The sequence below is a fragment of the Dromaius novaehollandiae genome, chromosome 1, assembly GCF_036370855.1.
Source record: "Dromaius novaehollandiae isolate bDroNov1 chromosome 1, bDroNov1.hap1, whole genome shotgun sequence".
Lineage (NCBI taxonomy): Eukaryota > Metazoa > Chordata > Aves > Casuariiformes > Dromaiidae > Dromaius > Dromaius novaehollandiae.
In genome coordinates this window covers 43,732,845-43,749,316 of record NC_088098.1, presented here as the reverse complement: position 1 = coordinate 43,749,316, position 16,472 = coordinate 43,732,845, and the positions used below count along the sequence as shown (strand labels likewise).

The window sequence follows — 16,472 nt, the reverse complement described above, 5'->3', positions numbered from 1 at the left end:
TGATTACTGTCATTTAGTAAACAGATTATGAAAATGCAGTTCCCTGGGGGTCCCATTTAATAATTGAGGCAAATCAGTTTTCACTTTTTTTTATTACTCTTTTCAATGGCTAAGCAACAAGCACCTGCCACCTCTTGTCCCCTGAAGCAGGAGCCTCTTGCCCAGTCTACTTCTCCCCTACCAAAAGCAAGAAAGGACCCCGAAGCCAAGCAGAAGTGTGTGTATGTATTGTGATTAGAGACACACATTTCAATTTGTAGCTGACAGTTTAGGGTTAAGATACGATTCCAGGTAAGAGAAGCCAATGAGAGTACACCCGGTTGATGTTTGTGACATCATCTCACAGCCGGAGTGCGCGGAGCAGCGGCGGTGTCTTTCAGCCTCAGCACCCGCGCCGTGGTGATGGATGTTTACATCTCTTCATTGAGAGCCAATTATCTCGCTTTTGTGTGAGGCCCAGGGATCACTCGCGCTGCCTGCTCGCACAGAGCACTGTTGGATCTAGCTGAAGGAATTGTTTTCTCTGTGCCTGGTAAGAGTCTGTTCTGTTTTACCTTCTCTTTCAGAATAAAGGTGATGTGTCTAACCTGTAAGGGGAATTGCTTTCATACTTCAGAGGCTTATCAGGCTATAATATGTGAAGAGTAGCTTTTACTAAGAAAAAAAAGATGCTTTAGAAAGAGAATATTTTAAAGGCAAAGCAAGTATAAATCTGGTAAACTCTACAATATGGAAATAGCAAGGATGTTTATGCTGCACTTCGGGTTAAATAAAGAGTAATTAGACTTACAAGACCATTACTCAGAAGAATAATGCCTGCATTTTTCCTTTCTTCCTTTAAAATCTTGCTTTTGTTGATGAACAGGGAAATGGGGAGATTTAAAGAGAGAGAATTTAATGTCATACCAACTTTAAAAAAATGTTCTTGAATACTTTTGTGGATGTAAGTCCAAAGTCAGGAAGATTAATACCAAGAGGCTCAAGTTTCAGGTTCTGGAATAAGTTGCAGTTACTTTGTTCTGCTGGTTTCCATAATTTAAAGTGACAGGAAATTGAGTCAAAGATTAAAAGTGTTCAAGGTGCAATCTGCTGGTAGCAAATAACCTGACATATGTTTCTGTTCACACACACACGCACACACGCACACACATACTTTATAAGAAGTACTTTGTGTTGAAAAAATGTCTCATTAAGTAGTTGTATGACTGTGCAGTACATAGACACTGAAAAAAGTGTTTATATCTTTCACATTGTTGGCAGGTTTGTGGTTTGCACAGAGGGAGGAGGGAGAGGGGAAAGGTTCTGCTTGTGTAACTTCCCAATTTTGCAACAGAATAAGTACATTTAAAGCTTCTGAACTGATGTGGATTTAAGAGATTAGAAGTGACACTGACTTTGACAAATCAGATGCAATAAAGGATTTAATTGACTGAAGGAGTTCAGGGGCTACTGTATGAAGAATCCAATAACCAGTTTAACTAGTCAAGTAGTGTACCTAATAGGAGATAATAAATAGCAGGCTGTAGCTAATTTAAAAGCTTGATGACATTTATTTTGTAGTGATTAGAATTCACTAAATACCTAGGCCGCTTAATAACTCTCTGAATTTATTTCAGTAATCTGTGACTGCACAATATAAAGTTTTAAATAATGGCATATGTGGTGAGCATTATAAGTGCTTGTAAAATTGAGATATATTGTCTTTTCATCTAGCTATGAATAGGTGTCTAGGGTTGCCCTAATCAGTATTTTTGAAGAATAATAGTTGTTTTCAGCTCAGGCATCACTTAAGACACTAGGGTTTCTCAGCTGTATTATACTTTTGCACTTTTTACTAGTCCAGTCCTGTCTTTGCAGCTCGTAGTATTTACCATCGTTAATTCAGCTCTGGTTAGTAATGTGCCCAGACAATCCCAAGCTGGTATTAGATACTTTATTACAGATGAGGTCAGAACAATATTTTTTTGTTAAGATAAAAACTTCATTATGATTTTTTGCCTTTCATTAGCAAAAGTCACACCTTCCAGTTCAAACTGAGATAACCATGGCATGTAGAGGAGAAGAATATTTTGCATTTTATTTCTTCTCCCTTCTTGCTTGGATTATTATCAAACAGAGCTAATGATTATCTTCCTAGAGTAGCCTTACAGCTACACCTTTAGTTTAAGAATTTTTTAGTTTTTTAAAGTCAAAAAGTAGAAGTATTTCAATCTCTATTTCAGTATTACTTATCTACACAGTGCGTAGGTACATGTAGTTTATCAGTACTTCATCACTAGGGTTCATGTTAGAGCTCACGATATTTCTGTTCCTACTCGATTTAGTCGGAATTCACATATGAACAAATTATCTCTTATTCATGCCAAAATACAGGATAATAGATATCCTGTGGATTTAATGCTGATTTGCTACACCTTAACAATGTTCAGATCCAAAGCATTCAAAGACTGCTTTTAGTATTTGAATCCTTTTAAATACTGATGCACATTGCTTTATCAGGGTATTAATCACAGACCTATGAAAGCCAAGGATAATTAATGGTATGGTACCAAACAGGTAGCCAGAAACCAAGAATCCAATAACCAGTTTAACTGGTCAAGTAGTGTACCTAATAGGAGATAATAAATAGCAGGCTGTAGTTAATTTAAAAGCCTGATGACATTTATTGTGTAATGATTAGAATTCACTAAATACCTAGGCCGCTTAATAACTCTTAATAAGCCAGAAACTTCAGATACCAAGTGAAGCATTCTGGTTTAATTTAGTCTTTCGTAGGGGAGAGGAATAATTTCTGGAAGAATATTTTACAAAAATTTTACAAAAAGTATGGTTTTGGCCCATTTTCATTAAGAAAGTAAATTTAGCCTGAAAAAACGTAGAAAATTACCTTCCTTGCATAAAAACTAGTCTTGCAACCCTTACTTTTTCTTTAAAATAATAAACATAGCTATGATAATAACAATATAGGTACTGCACAGCAGCTTGAGCATTAGTCTAGGAAAGGGTTCTTCATGTCCTGTGTTTGAATGACAGATGATGTTCACTGAGCATGCTTGGTCCATTTCATATTCCATCTATCGCCCACTGTATTGAAGTACTGGCATTAGGTCACTTGATTTAAAAAACAGGTCACTTTTATTTGTCTGACTTTCTATGAATGAGTCAACTCATACATTTTCACAGTGACATCAGGTAACAGAACTCTTACAATGAAGATTTGAGTCATTCCTCCTACACAAGATACTCACTTCTCTTGTCAGCTAGTTTTGAGCTATATGCCAAAAAGGTGGGGGTTTTGTTTTGTTTTATTTTGTTTTGTTTTGCAAAAGTACAATGCATGTAATATTTCTTAAAGAGAATAAAGATGTCACCTGAATAGAAATCTGAGATTTACATTGATTGCTGGAAAAGTATCCATATCATCAGTAGTAAAAATACAAACTAAAAGAAATTATTCTTCATCTATAACAGGCCAAGGAAAGTTATCCTTAGAAAATACAAATTAAAGATAGAATTGTAGTGATACATTTTCAGCTGCATCCAGTTTACAATAGGCATAAGAGAGAGAGGAGTTTTTTCATACTCCAAGTTTTTTGTCTAAAGGACAGATTTTTGGTTTATCTAGCATAGATCACATGGAGGCTCACCTAGGACTTCCCAGAATATAAAAATAGCCATAAAACCCTATGCTGCAGCCATTCTCTTACTCCATCAATGAAATTCTCTGTATATAAGGGTACCAGAGGAGACTTAAGAGCCTACTCTGTGCACTTCTCCTTTCTCTCCTTATATGCCCAAGCCAGAAAAATCCTTACTTACTGAATTATGAAGATACTTATTTATTCTTCCATTCATTTGCCTGTCCGTAAAGTCAAAGGGAACAGAGATAATAAGAGTATTTCTAATGTGGGAGAGGCGAGATACAGATCCACACCTGTCCCTGCAGGACACTGTTTTCCTTTGGAAAGAAATCCAGATGCACAGACAGGGAGAGCACACGTTGAATGTCCTCCAATAAGTTACCATTCTGCATGATCAGAAGACCAGTAATGTAGATCATACATCTGTCACTCAGTAAAGATATTGACAAAGTTTTTTTGTTTTTGTTTCATTTTTATTCAGATGAAGTCCAATGGATGCCCTGATAATTAAAGATTATACTAAAAGAAGATCATGGTCAAGGACTTACAACTCATGTTTTAAAGTTGGTTTGCAACCTCGGTTAAGATCTTTTCCCCATGTATAGCAGGAGTGCTTTTTGTTTCCATACCTGTATATTTCTACCGTAGATCTGTGGCATTGTCAATACATAGAACCAGCTCTATGTGGCTTAGTGAAGGTGATGCTCATTTTAGCTAATTTTGGTGAGGAAGGTTCTTCTGGTAATCTGTGGAGAGAAAGAGGCCTCTCCAAAAAACAATTCATCCCATTTTTAAAGTAATTAATTATTTCAGCCGGGTGAGCTAAATCACCCTTTGGAGGTGTCACTTAGGTGTACTTACTCTACTGACTCTGTGGATAACATGTATCAATAATTAAGATCAGACTTTTAACTATGGCCTAGTTAGGATCTCTAAGATCTCTAAGGAGTGAATCCCACCAGTACTGGGCAATTATTTTTCTCATACTTGGCACCCCAAATGTGGACCCCAGACATTATTTGCTGCATACTGGAGTAACACTTACTATTTTTGCGTTAGATGGACTGTAGACTTCATCTCTGCAGCAGTAGAGGAGTTGGCCAGGGTGCTTGGCACAGGACCTGAAGTTCCACAGATATTTGCTGGGAGTCAGGAAATGTTAAGGTTCAAGAATCTCAAGTTCCAAGGCTGATGCTGCTCCGTTGTCCTCCATTCATTCAGGCATTATCCCTTACGCTTAAAACTGTTCTTATTCCTGTCCCTGATCATTTGTTTACCTACTACCAAGATCTTTGGAGACTCCATCTATTGCTTAGGTATAAACTTCATATTTTCAAAGAATTACCACTTGGTAGAATTGATTGGGTTTTTCTCCTTAAAAGACACATGTAGCACACTCGCTTGCTTTTCCTGTCAGTCTTCAAGTCTTTGCATTACCATTAGGGACTCCTCAGACTTTCAAAGAAAAGTATTAAGCATGGACAGTGTCCCGTATCTAGTCTCATTCTTTGACAACAGCATCCGGTGTTTGGTATTTTTCACTTCAGGACAAATGGTTAGTGCCATCAGTGTTCAAAGCAACTGCAAACAGGACTTTTTAAATAGGAGCATTGGGCAATCAGCCTGTCCTTCCAGTTGTCAGTGTGCCCTTCTAGATCACCCTCTACGCAGGAATGTTTAAGCAATCTTATGGATAGTATGATAATTTAGTCTGACTCTCTGCATAAAACCCAGCAAATCCTGCATCAAGCCCATGACTTTAGTTTGAAGACGTTTATTCTAGCTTAATAGTATACACGCAGAAGCTAGTTGGGGTGTGCCAAACAAAGCTGTGTTTTTCCTGAAAAATTCAGACAGGAATCTGAAAATCACTGGATACAATGTACTGATATTTATTATATAAATATATATATATATATATATATATATTAATTAGCATGAATCACTCATAAACTTTGGGTTTTAGGATCCAGACTTTCTGAAGATGTTGCATGGTTGAGAAGTAAATAATTACAATGGATGAAGAGAAGATGAAAGTTTAGTTCCAACAAAGCAAAATTAGAAAAAAATTTGAAAATACTTCTCTCTCTCTATTCCCTGACTTACTAATTTATCAAATAAAATATTGTGGTCAAATTTCAAACAATTAAAAAGAGTTACTGCTTCCTGAATGAAATGTAATGCAAATAATCTGTTCCATTCTATCATAGAATAATATCACGTTATCACTTGCAAATGGGGAGTATGGCTTTCACAGCTGCCAAGCTGTAGTTATACTCACTGAGGGTCTCCATTAATTTTTAACAATTGTCCTGTCACCAGACCAGTGAGCTGTAGAAAGTACTCTGGAGATGTCACATTCCTTGATGATTGCAGTTAATGTTGCTGCCTCCCTGAATAAGCATGAAATGTAGACACATTTATGACTGAATCTGCAATTTGAGATTTGATCATGCTATTTATAGTATTCCTAATGGTCTGCAGCACTGACAAGGGGTGTGTTGAAGTCATTCTCTTAGTTACCTTTCTTTTCAGTTGTAAAGGCAGCACAGACATCCGGATCTTATGTATCAGTAAGTAGACAGGCAATAACAGTGCTACTTAGTCATGACTTTCATTGGTGAAAGGTTTCAGTAGTCTTGAAATTTTTTTTGTGATTTTTTTTTTTTAAGTTGTTCCTTTGAAGAAAAAGGGTGGCATTATTTTGATCTGGTTTTCTAGGTCAGTTGCAGACATATGGTGAAACAAAAGGAGTCTCAGTGACATCCCAAGAATGTAAAACTTAAAACATTTGTCTTGCAGGAGAGGTTATCTGAGAGAGTTAAGTAAAGTTGAACTGAAGAGGAAACAACTATACATGGATTTTAAACAGTGGAATCCAAATTGCCATGTGTAATTATATTAGTAAATTACAGTTAGAATTTTATCAAAATAATTCAGAAACACTGCCTCATTTCCCAGAAGGAGTGGTTTACTTCCAAGTAAACCACTTCATTTTGCTTCCAAGCCAAATTCTTAGAATGTTTTGTATCTAGTTTATTCTAATTTTTAAACCTAAAAACATATAAGCACTATGAAGACCAACATTTTGGAAGAGTTCTTGCCCAGTTAATAAAATAGTTAGAAGATTCCCTGTTTTTTTCTCCCTCTACTTCCCTCGAAAGCATATCAGAATCTTACTAAGTACAATACCCCCAAAATTATCAAATGTATTTAATGTCACTGTATTTGTGGTTGCTGCTATACCCAATGTACTAAGATCAATAGGAGCTATAACAGCTTCATCATTTCATAAGTCATGTGGAACCATGGGGAAAAAAGCAATAGCAACAACTAATATATTAGTGATCCCTGGAAATGATGCTTGATTTCCTATGGATTTATGTCTCTTAATTGATTAACTTTTTAAGTAAATTGTACTAACATTTCTTCTTATCTCTCCATATGCTTGTAAAATTAAGCCATTCTTTTCTCTTCATAAGTATTGACTTGTGCTAACTGGTAAGGATCGAGTACCTTCACAGGTGTGTCAGGAGTGATCCATGTTTTCTCTTCTCTCCTTTCAGCCTTCCTCCAACACTGCTTGCAGATATTAAGAGATGGGTTACTGTATTTTACTAGATATACCTTATCTAATAGGCACTAGGGAATTACCTCCAAGATGGCTAACTTTGATGTTTACTGCTACATTGAAGAGTTAGGTGAGGATGCAGAGTATGCCTATTTTCTCAACAAAACAAGCAGCAGGATTCTGTTTAACTGTATAGATGTATGCATATGTACAACTATAATAACTTTCATCAGCTGAAGATATGTCTCTGTGATCTTTCATGGGGATGTTGAGAAGGAGCTTGAAAATTGCAGTATTGAGAAGCACAATGTAGAATGGGGTAACACATTTCATGGACACAGTGTTATAAGGACGTGGTCTATAATATATTTCCAGAGACATACAAAGCATTTCTTATTTAATTATAGCTCAAGTATATCTTCAAGCTTTTTACAACGAGTTCTTCCTATGCTCTAATTTGGCTTGCTTAAATCTGATTTAGTAAGATTTTGTAGTATCCTCTCTGTGATATAACTTTCTATGGGTGCTCAGAAGTATCAGTAATTCTTTGAAATCTTTCCAGAACAGGTAGGATTTCTGAAGGATGAACTTCTCTAAAAGGATTAATTTCTTTGTTTGATTTAACCAAAAAATGCTAAAAGGTAAATGTTTCATTCTGCGTTGGGTAGTATTTTTTCCTGTATCTGACAGAGACCTTTAGGTTACTTCTAAATTAGAGGCAGACAACAGAAAAAACAGACCGAAATTCTCTGTGGGCTTGTTAACTTCCTTATTGTGACACAGTGAGGAGGTATCAGTTCCTTGCACATTTGCAGTGAATTCCCTCCTGGACATTGCAATGTTTCACATTGGCACTGCAGTAGGCACTCCGAACTCCAGGAAAGCTACACTAAGAGAAATGGTTAGATTGACTTTGCAATGGGTTTCAGAAATTCAAGAACCATGAAGAACTGTGACAGACAATTAAAATATCATGGATATGAATAAACATGCTTAACCATAAATATAGTAGATAATTGACAAGCCCCTGCTTGCCATATGCCTCCAGAGGAATCTAGAGACTAAAAATCTGCCTTTTTGCTAGAATTATGCTTCCTTTCAGGAAAGCCTTACTCATTTTCTGTTACTTGGATTCATTAGAAAATTCACTTTAACTCGGCCTTTTACTGAACATTCAGTTTCCAAGACTGGATTGACTGTCTTAAAAAAAAAAAAAGTTTTTGAAAAGATAATTATCATTATTATTAGAGTATGCATTTCAGTAAGCTCCAGAGACCGTTCTGCACGAGGTTAAACTTTCAAGCAACTCCATTCTTGTGTTAAACAAGATGGCAGGAATCTTGAAATTAAATGTTAAACATCTGAGTTCTAGGCCATGCTCAGTCTGAAGGAATTGAAACCTATAGTGCTGTCTTTACAGGATCATGTCACAAATACTGACCAGTAGACACAAGGGGAGAAGGCAGACTCTTCCCTCTCCAGCAAGTTGCATCTGGGACAGTGTGCAACCACAGGAATATAGAAATACAGGAATGCTGGCAATGTAAAAAGCAAGAAGCTTTGTAGCTTTGTAGTACTCTAGTGAAAGACAAATGCTGGATCATTTTTGAGTTTTATCCAGTGAATGTTAAATATAAAATACACAGACAAGCAGTAGATTGCAGAACCTGGATAATCATATTCCAAAGAGAGAAGAGAATTTAGATACTGCAGAACAGATGCATCCCCTGATACGTGTTATAGTCTTTGTGTGTGTATCATGATCATGTTCTCGCTTCACTTTGGGATAAGAACCCCAGACCTCAGCATCAGAGTGCCAACGTGCACTCCGATAGCTATCCTGTTCTGGATGGCTGGGGACTAGTACAGTGATGCAAACCACAGACTAATCAGCCCCACAGTTAGACATGGTGGTTGTAGACAAGTTGATGTGGCTTTGTGTTCAGCATGCAAAGTACCTTGACTGTTGCTCAAAGACACTTAACTGACACAGACAGAGCATCTAGCATAGGTAATCTGCATTGCTCACTAATCACATATGTTTTAGATGGTATGATACTTAAATTTATTGTCTAAAACAAGCAGTCTGATCTTGATTTAAGCACTATGAGAAATGTTACTCAGAGAGCATACTAATCCTCTTCTCTTGATGCTTTACTACTTTTACATTTTTTTCGAAATCATAAAAAGTTATTTTCAGTAGTATATATGGTGCTGTGTTTTCCTGCACTGTTTTGCGTTCTTTACCTGCACGTCTGCATTCCTACTCTTTAGATCTTAAAATCAGTGAATAAAGTTACTCTATGAAGGACAGAGAAAATGAAGGCAGTTTGAAGCTCTTTGGTGTGGTGTCTCTCCCTAGGTAAAGATTTGTGATTACACTAATTGTCTGCAAGCTGGGACAGCGACAGGTCTTTGGCACACAGAAAAGACCATTAGTTCTCACACGTCTCCTTAACTGACTGTCATCAGAGAAAAGCCTGTAAGTCCCAGTTAAATGCAAAGATGGCTAAAAAGATATTTGTCTCTTCAGGAAGAGAAATTGGCAGGGGATGTACTAATGAGAGTGCATTCTAAAGTGAGCATATTTCTTTGTAGCCAGGTTTTTGGGTACAAACAAATTGATGCCTGGCATATGTGATCACTTTCTTGCTTCCCCTGACTTCACCTTTTTAAAGTTACAGATGATGTCTGCCTTATGGAACCAGTTTTAGCTTCTGACTCATGCTGGTCTGGCCAGTGTCAGTGCACAGAATTGCCGAGATGGTGTCCCTGCACGTCTCTGGTCAAATTTTGTCAGTGTACAATCTCTGTAGATTCTTGAGAACTGTGGAACTCAAATGGACTTTTTTTTAACTCTTCACTGATTCCCTGTACAGATTTTGTATTGACTAAAAGCTTATTGAGCATTTCTACCTCAGCCAGTGAAAGCCTATCTGGATTAAGAAGTATACTCTAAGATTAACAATTTAAAAATGTCATCTTTGAATGAGACACTTAAAGCCCATCACAAACACACATGCAAATTTTAAAATAGTTAATAGCTTTTCCACTCATTCTATAGTATTAACAAATTGTTGCAAATATTCCTGGAAGATACTGATTACAACATGGGAAATAGAGTATGGCTTTAAAATCTTTACATGTTTACCTAAAACACCAGCATAGCAGGAAGAACTGTAAAGAGATCCTGAGCTTTTCAAAGACCCCACAGAACCACTGTCACTTTTTTCCTTCAGCCTAATAAGCAAAATAATAAAAATACCTGAGACTGAAGAATACTTCATATTGATAGAATTTATGGGTAGTGGCCAAAAGCTATATAACTTGGTGCTGTATGGTCTGTCTCCTGCAGCTGTGCAAAGCCCATTGATTTTATGTATGTAAAAATACAGCTCTTCTAAGGATGGGTAGGTAGATCAGCAGCAACATGTGAGAGGGAATCCTACTTCCCTGATTTTTCAGATCGGGAATATGAGACACACACCCACTGCTTTCCTTGTGGCATGCGTGCCTGGGTTATTTTCTGCTTCTTTATGTTTAGATTTCACCAGGGGACAAACCAGAATGCAGAAGCCTGAAAGTGCTCACTGGTCTGCTAATACATGGACTGATACGTAACCAAGCTTTCTTCTTGTGATGTTCAGCAATCACTTAGAGCCAAGAAATCTGACAAATGTCTGCTTCATTCAGTGCTTATGCTCTGAGCAATACCATGCAAGCTGATCCTTGGTCTAGTGCAATGATTGACAGCAGATCACTCACACCAGCACCTTGTAAATTTACAGTTCTTCAACTTTTTCCTCATTTTCTCCACATTTTCTAAAACCTCACTACTCTGTAATAGAATTAGTCCATTAACAATTCAGAAAACAATAAAAAAGGGAAGAACAATGTCCAGTAAAATGTAGTTTATTTTCTTACATGCAATTCAGTTTAAACATTAATTAGAACCTGTAACAGTAAATGCAATACTATATATTTTATAAAATAGAGATATTGTGAATATGAGACCTTGGTGCAATAGCTGTTATTCAGTCTTTGCTGAAATAAAAATAAAGATGATTATGTTAGTGTTGCTTATTTTTTATTCTGATTTAATTTGATGAAGATTATTGAGGTAGTTCAGATGCCCTTGGAAGGGCTTTGTTGGCATTGCTTTCCATTTCAGTGCTACATCACACAGGTGATGACTCTTAAGTGATTATAAGGGCCAACTTTAGTAAGATTGATTTTTTTTTTTTTTGGCACTACATTGTCTACTTTTGCAGGAGCAAGACTTGATAGGATTTATGAGATATTAGATGAGATCTTATGATTGACTTCCAGTTTAGCAGGTATCATCACAATATAGCTTCAGGTTTGCAAAAATAATTTGTTCATCTGAAAATACTGACTATATAATACCAATTTTTGTGCTAATGTGGATTTCCTACTGTGTAAAGCAGAAGTGTAGGTAAATTCAATTTAATATGCCCAGAGGCACAAACTTGCCGCCTACTTTCTGAAAATAATCAGTTATTCATTCATGAATCTCATTTTCCTCAGTCATTTCTACATACTCTATACTTCACCCTCTACACTCCCTTATTTTTCAAAAGTCAGTACTCAGTTACGATCTATGAAAAATATTTAATTCAAATCTCAGAACCCCAAATCAGCTTTTTGTAGTTCAATCATTTCCACCCCTCAAACAGCAGCTCTGTTTTCCAAAGGAAATAATGATTACTTGGCTGCTTTTTCTGACAAACACTTGCTCTCTTCCCCATCTCCCAATTATTTTTTGAACATACTAGCTAGTTTACTAGAGGAAGCAGGTGTTAAAAGGTAAGTACATTTCAAGTTTTGTAAAAACTAAGGAGAGAGACACTGAAAGAAAGGCAGGGAAAACTCCATCACTGTACATTGTTTGGCAGTACCCAGCTGACTAACGAGTGTGTGGAGTTTGGCTGGCCAGGCAGTATGCCTACAGCTTTCATCTCTCTCATGGCTAGTAATCACGTTATAGGTGTCCAGTTCAGTGGTGGAGATGACATAGGAAATAGAAGATACATATCTACAGGAAAGTTCCTTCATTAGTTCCTTTGCTCAAAGAAGGGTTTTTTTTTTTTTCCTGCTAAACCTTGAAGTAAGAATAGACTTGTTTTCCTGTGCTGATAGCTTCCCATTAACCCATCATTAGTCTAAGCATATTTTATTTCATTTAACTTCATTATTTGATCACCTTTTAAACAAATGCTGCTGTTTATTTTTTTCTCCTTTTAACTTTACCTTTTACCACCTCATCTCCTATTCATTCAAATTCATCCCTATTTTTTCTCTCCTGTCTGGTGATCGTACCTCTAATGTTTATTCCAGTGTTACTCAACTTGCAGCGTGTGGACCACAGGTGGTTCACAGATGCCAGAAAGTGGTCTGTGGGATACTGTGTTGTTTTTTTAATCAGGCACATTCACACACATGAATGCCAGTAAAGAAACAAGCCAGAAGAGATTACACAGTTCCCAGTGTGCATTGTGTCCTTTTTATTGATTTTTATCTACATAGAGCAAGTGTCCCATTTGAGTCTCAGTTACAGATATTAATTCTTCATCTCATGTTCTGGCACAGTTTTCCAGTGCACCAAATAGACATAGCCTGCCCTCCTGTTATTACAATCTAGAGTGTTTGGGATGAGTTTCCGATAGTCCTCTATACTTCTCCTATGAAAAATGGAATGTAATACAGCCTCGCCTGCGGATCCTGGCCCTTCCCTTTAAACTGCTTTAATCTTTGTATTGCAATTCTTCAATGAGATCTGCACCAGTATTTCAACAGTCCTTTTTTATTATTATTTTGGTACTTTATTCCAGCTGCATTGTGTTTTTTTCAGACTAAGAGAGAAAGAGTTTGTCTATTTAGTACTGTTTCTGCTGTGCATGGTAAGCAAAAGGCCTGTGACTTCCTTAGTACTGAGTAATAGGTTCTGCAGTAAGGCAGTTACAACAGTCAAGGCATAACCATTGTAACATGCTCATTTGGGTTTTGGGTTCAGCTGGTTCTTATTCTGCTGTCTTGCAATGCTGCAACAGAATGAGCTTGTGTCTTCTTACAGTGCGACCTGTAAGAGAAAATGTTCAAAGCAGAAAACAGTAAGTAACAGAGTAATATCTTCGTGTATACCAGATAATTATACCATGTATATTGTCCTTAGTATCAAGATACAACCTAAGTAGGTAAAGCGGAAACAGATGAGTGGAATAAATAGATGTACAGCCTGAAGAGGAGTGAGATCATCATATGTATGCAAGATAAAAGGGAACAATATATACCTAAAGTGCATTGGAAAAGAGATTTGTTTCTTTACGAGTGGGTCTTGCATTCAAGAGCAGGTTGTGGGGTGTAATACTATGTAATGCAATGCAATATGAAAGTGAAACTCTTCACAGAAGAGCTGAAATCTTCAGTTATCTTTCTGAATTTTGTACATTTATTATTGATCTTGCATACTTTAAGAGCAGCCTTCCTACTGAGCTCTGATAAAGACTCAGTGGGGAAATTGCTCCTTCCCAACCTGATGAATATCTGTAGCACAGTGACAGAGGATACACTATACGCTGAACCTGATCCTGGAGGGTTCTGATCGCTTCCTCTGTGCCGATACTTGGGAATTTAGACTAGTTTATTTAGATTTATTGTTCAATGTTCTGAGCAGATTTTATGATTAAATTTGCAGTTTCTGAACTATAACATTACCCGAGAGTTTCCAGCAGTTACATTTAATTCTCTGTAAGTTTTAATAAATTTCATATTAGTGATAAGGCAATTCTAGGACATGTTTTATCATGAGAAAATGATTTACCTTGATGTCTGCTGCCAAGCTTTTCAACGTCTTAGGAATTTGATTATATAAATGATTACTTCAAGAAAACCATGCTCCATTTATGATTTACTACATGGATACTTGATTTACTGAATCGATCTGAGAGAGATTGTATATGTAAATAAAATGTGTGTCCTGATATGTCTTCTACTTTATGAATCAAATTCCAGGGCCACTGGCAAAGTCTGTTCCACCAGTGTTATATTCTTATGTATTCTTTAAAACTGGCTATCAGACCAATATTGTTTGTGTTGAGTTTCAGTGGCAGTTTCACATAGGAACAGTTAAGAGCTTGATCATGCATATGCATACTAATGCATATAGCATACAGATCATTTTTGTCACAGTTCAGAATCTAAAGGTCATGTCTTGTAAAGCCATATTTACTTGCCTGTTTATATGCTTTATAAGGAGTCTCTCTGAAGGTAGTAAGAGTGCATAGTCAATCATATGTGTCAAATTCTCTGAAGGTGATAGGACAGCATATAGTTAATCAAATAGTTGAAAAAATTTGAAAAAATGCTTTAAAAACTTATCATTAATGAATATATTTATTGAATATGTATGCAATTAGATAAGTATCTATGCAATATATTAATATTTCAGCAGTTGACTTAAAATAGCCAGCATCTACTTGTAGTATCTCTTTCTACAGAGGCATAAGCTCCAAAATGTCTCACAAGGTAACATCTTGCAAAGTTCCACTTACTCATATCTATCTGTAGAAAGCACTGGTTTGAAGTACTTCCTCCACTGGAAAACTTTCTGGTCTTTTGAAAGGTAGGTCAAGTACCATGAACACAAATGAAGTAATAGAGTGATTACTGTTAGAACCAAAGTATGGAAGCAGGAAGGACAGGGATGGCAGGGGAAATAATCCTTTAATTTGGGGGAGGGGGGGTTTAATTTTTTAATGAGTAAAGGACAGCTTATTTAATGACAGAGTTTAAGTGCTAAAATTAACAGAATGAATGCCTTTATACTATATGAGCCTGGAAAACTGTTTTTGACGTTGTCATTTTGCAATAATAGAAAGCACTTTAAGAGCTGCAGTATCTTCTTGGCATGGAAATAGATCTTAGTAGCTGTGTTAGGCATCTCTTGTGTTTGATCCATAAAAGACATGAATCTACTATAGATAACAGCAAATGACATTATACTTTTAGCTCAAGACTTTTATAGTTAGCGGTCAAGGTTCCACGTTCAATTTCTAGTGAAGATATGAAGTCAGAAGATGCTAGAAGTTTAATCATTTTGGTCATGATGAAAAATATCATGATGGAAACTAGTATGTGGGGGCTGCTTTTTTGAAAGGTCTAGTTTACATGTGATATTATTAGTGTTTAATAAGACTTGTAAGAAAGTGATGTGCTTTCATTTTCAGTTACTCTTGCAAATATATCAACAAAACTTTATTAAGATTTCAGCATATTTTATCTGATATAATATATATGAAACACTACCAGAAAAGCTGAACTGACTGTTAATAGCTAGCAGAGTTATTGTTACAGTCTAGAGGAACAAGGAAACTGCTTTTGACATAACATATTGCAATGATAAATTCAACTTCATATGAAACAAGCTTATTTGAAGTGGAAGACAGTTTAGAACTTAATTTCAAAATATGAAAGTTGTCCTTAGTATTTGTAGAAGAAATGTGAAGAAGAAATTCCTGAACAAATTATGTAAAAGAAGGAGTTTAGTATTATCATGAGGTAGATCAGTGTGGTATAATATATGCTTTCATGACTGACAAATAATCATTCTCTAAACCACCCTATAATTTGGAGTGCCTTAGGTAGAAAGCTTAAATTTAACAAGAAGACAGTCCATAAGTGATTGAGAAAGTCAATGAAAACTGATTTCTTCAACCAGATGATTTCTGACAGACTGTGCATGTGCATCTTTTCTATAATAAACATTAAAAATACAATATTTATGTAATTGAACAAACTTAACAATTACACGTCCTGTAGTACTTCCATGCATATTTATACTGATTGATTTTTTTTCAATCAAGAAGAAGTCTCATATCTCTGTAGTATTTATTTAATTAACTCTGGCTGACTTAATGTGCTGTGCTTTTTCAGCTGTTGACAGAGGCTAGTGGAGTTGGAATCAGAGTAAAAAAGTTTGCTGAAAAACTAATTGAGCTGAGGAGTTTCCAACAGTTACATGTTATAAACTAGTCTCAATTTTGTTTTTTCTCCTGTTATGTTTAGTTTTCAAAGTGATGTATAAGTACAGTATTCCATGGACTTTAAATACTATTTTTATATGTATTCAACTTTACAGGGTGCCACATACATGTGCCCAAATTTACAGGAAAAGTAACACGATATGCCATTAGGAAGTTACATATGGTGAAGTAAATAGAACAGAACATAAATTTACACGG

The 16,472-nt window shown here is 36.1% G+C and overlaps 1 protein-coding gene across 3 annotated transcripts in view; it reads left to right on the top strand.

Annotated features, from left to right (window-relative positions):
- The first annotated feature begins 377 nt into the window (after window positions 1-377).
- Window positions 378-16,472, top strand: part of MGAT4C (MGAT4 family member C) — a 159,917-nt gene continuing 143,822 nt past the window's right edge. For all 3 annotated transcript variants that reach the window (XM_064509894.1, XM_064509898.1, XM_026097108.2), the window contains exon 1: window positions 378-532. The gene's annotated coding sequence lies outside the window, so the exon portion shown is untranslated. The remainder of the gene's footprint in view (window positions 533-16,472) is intronic.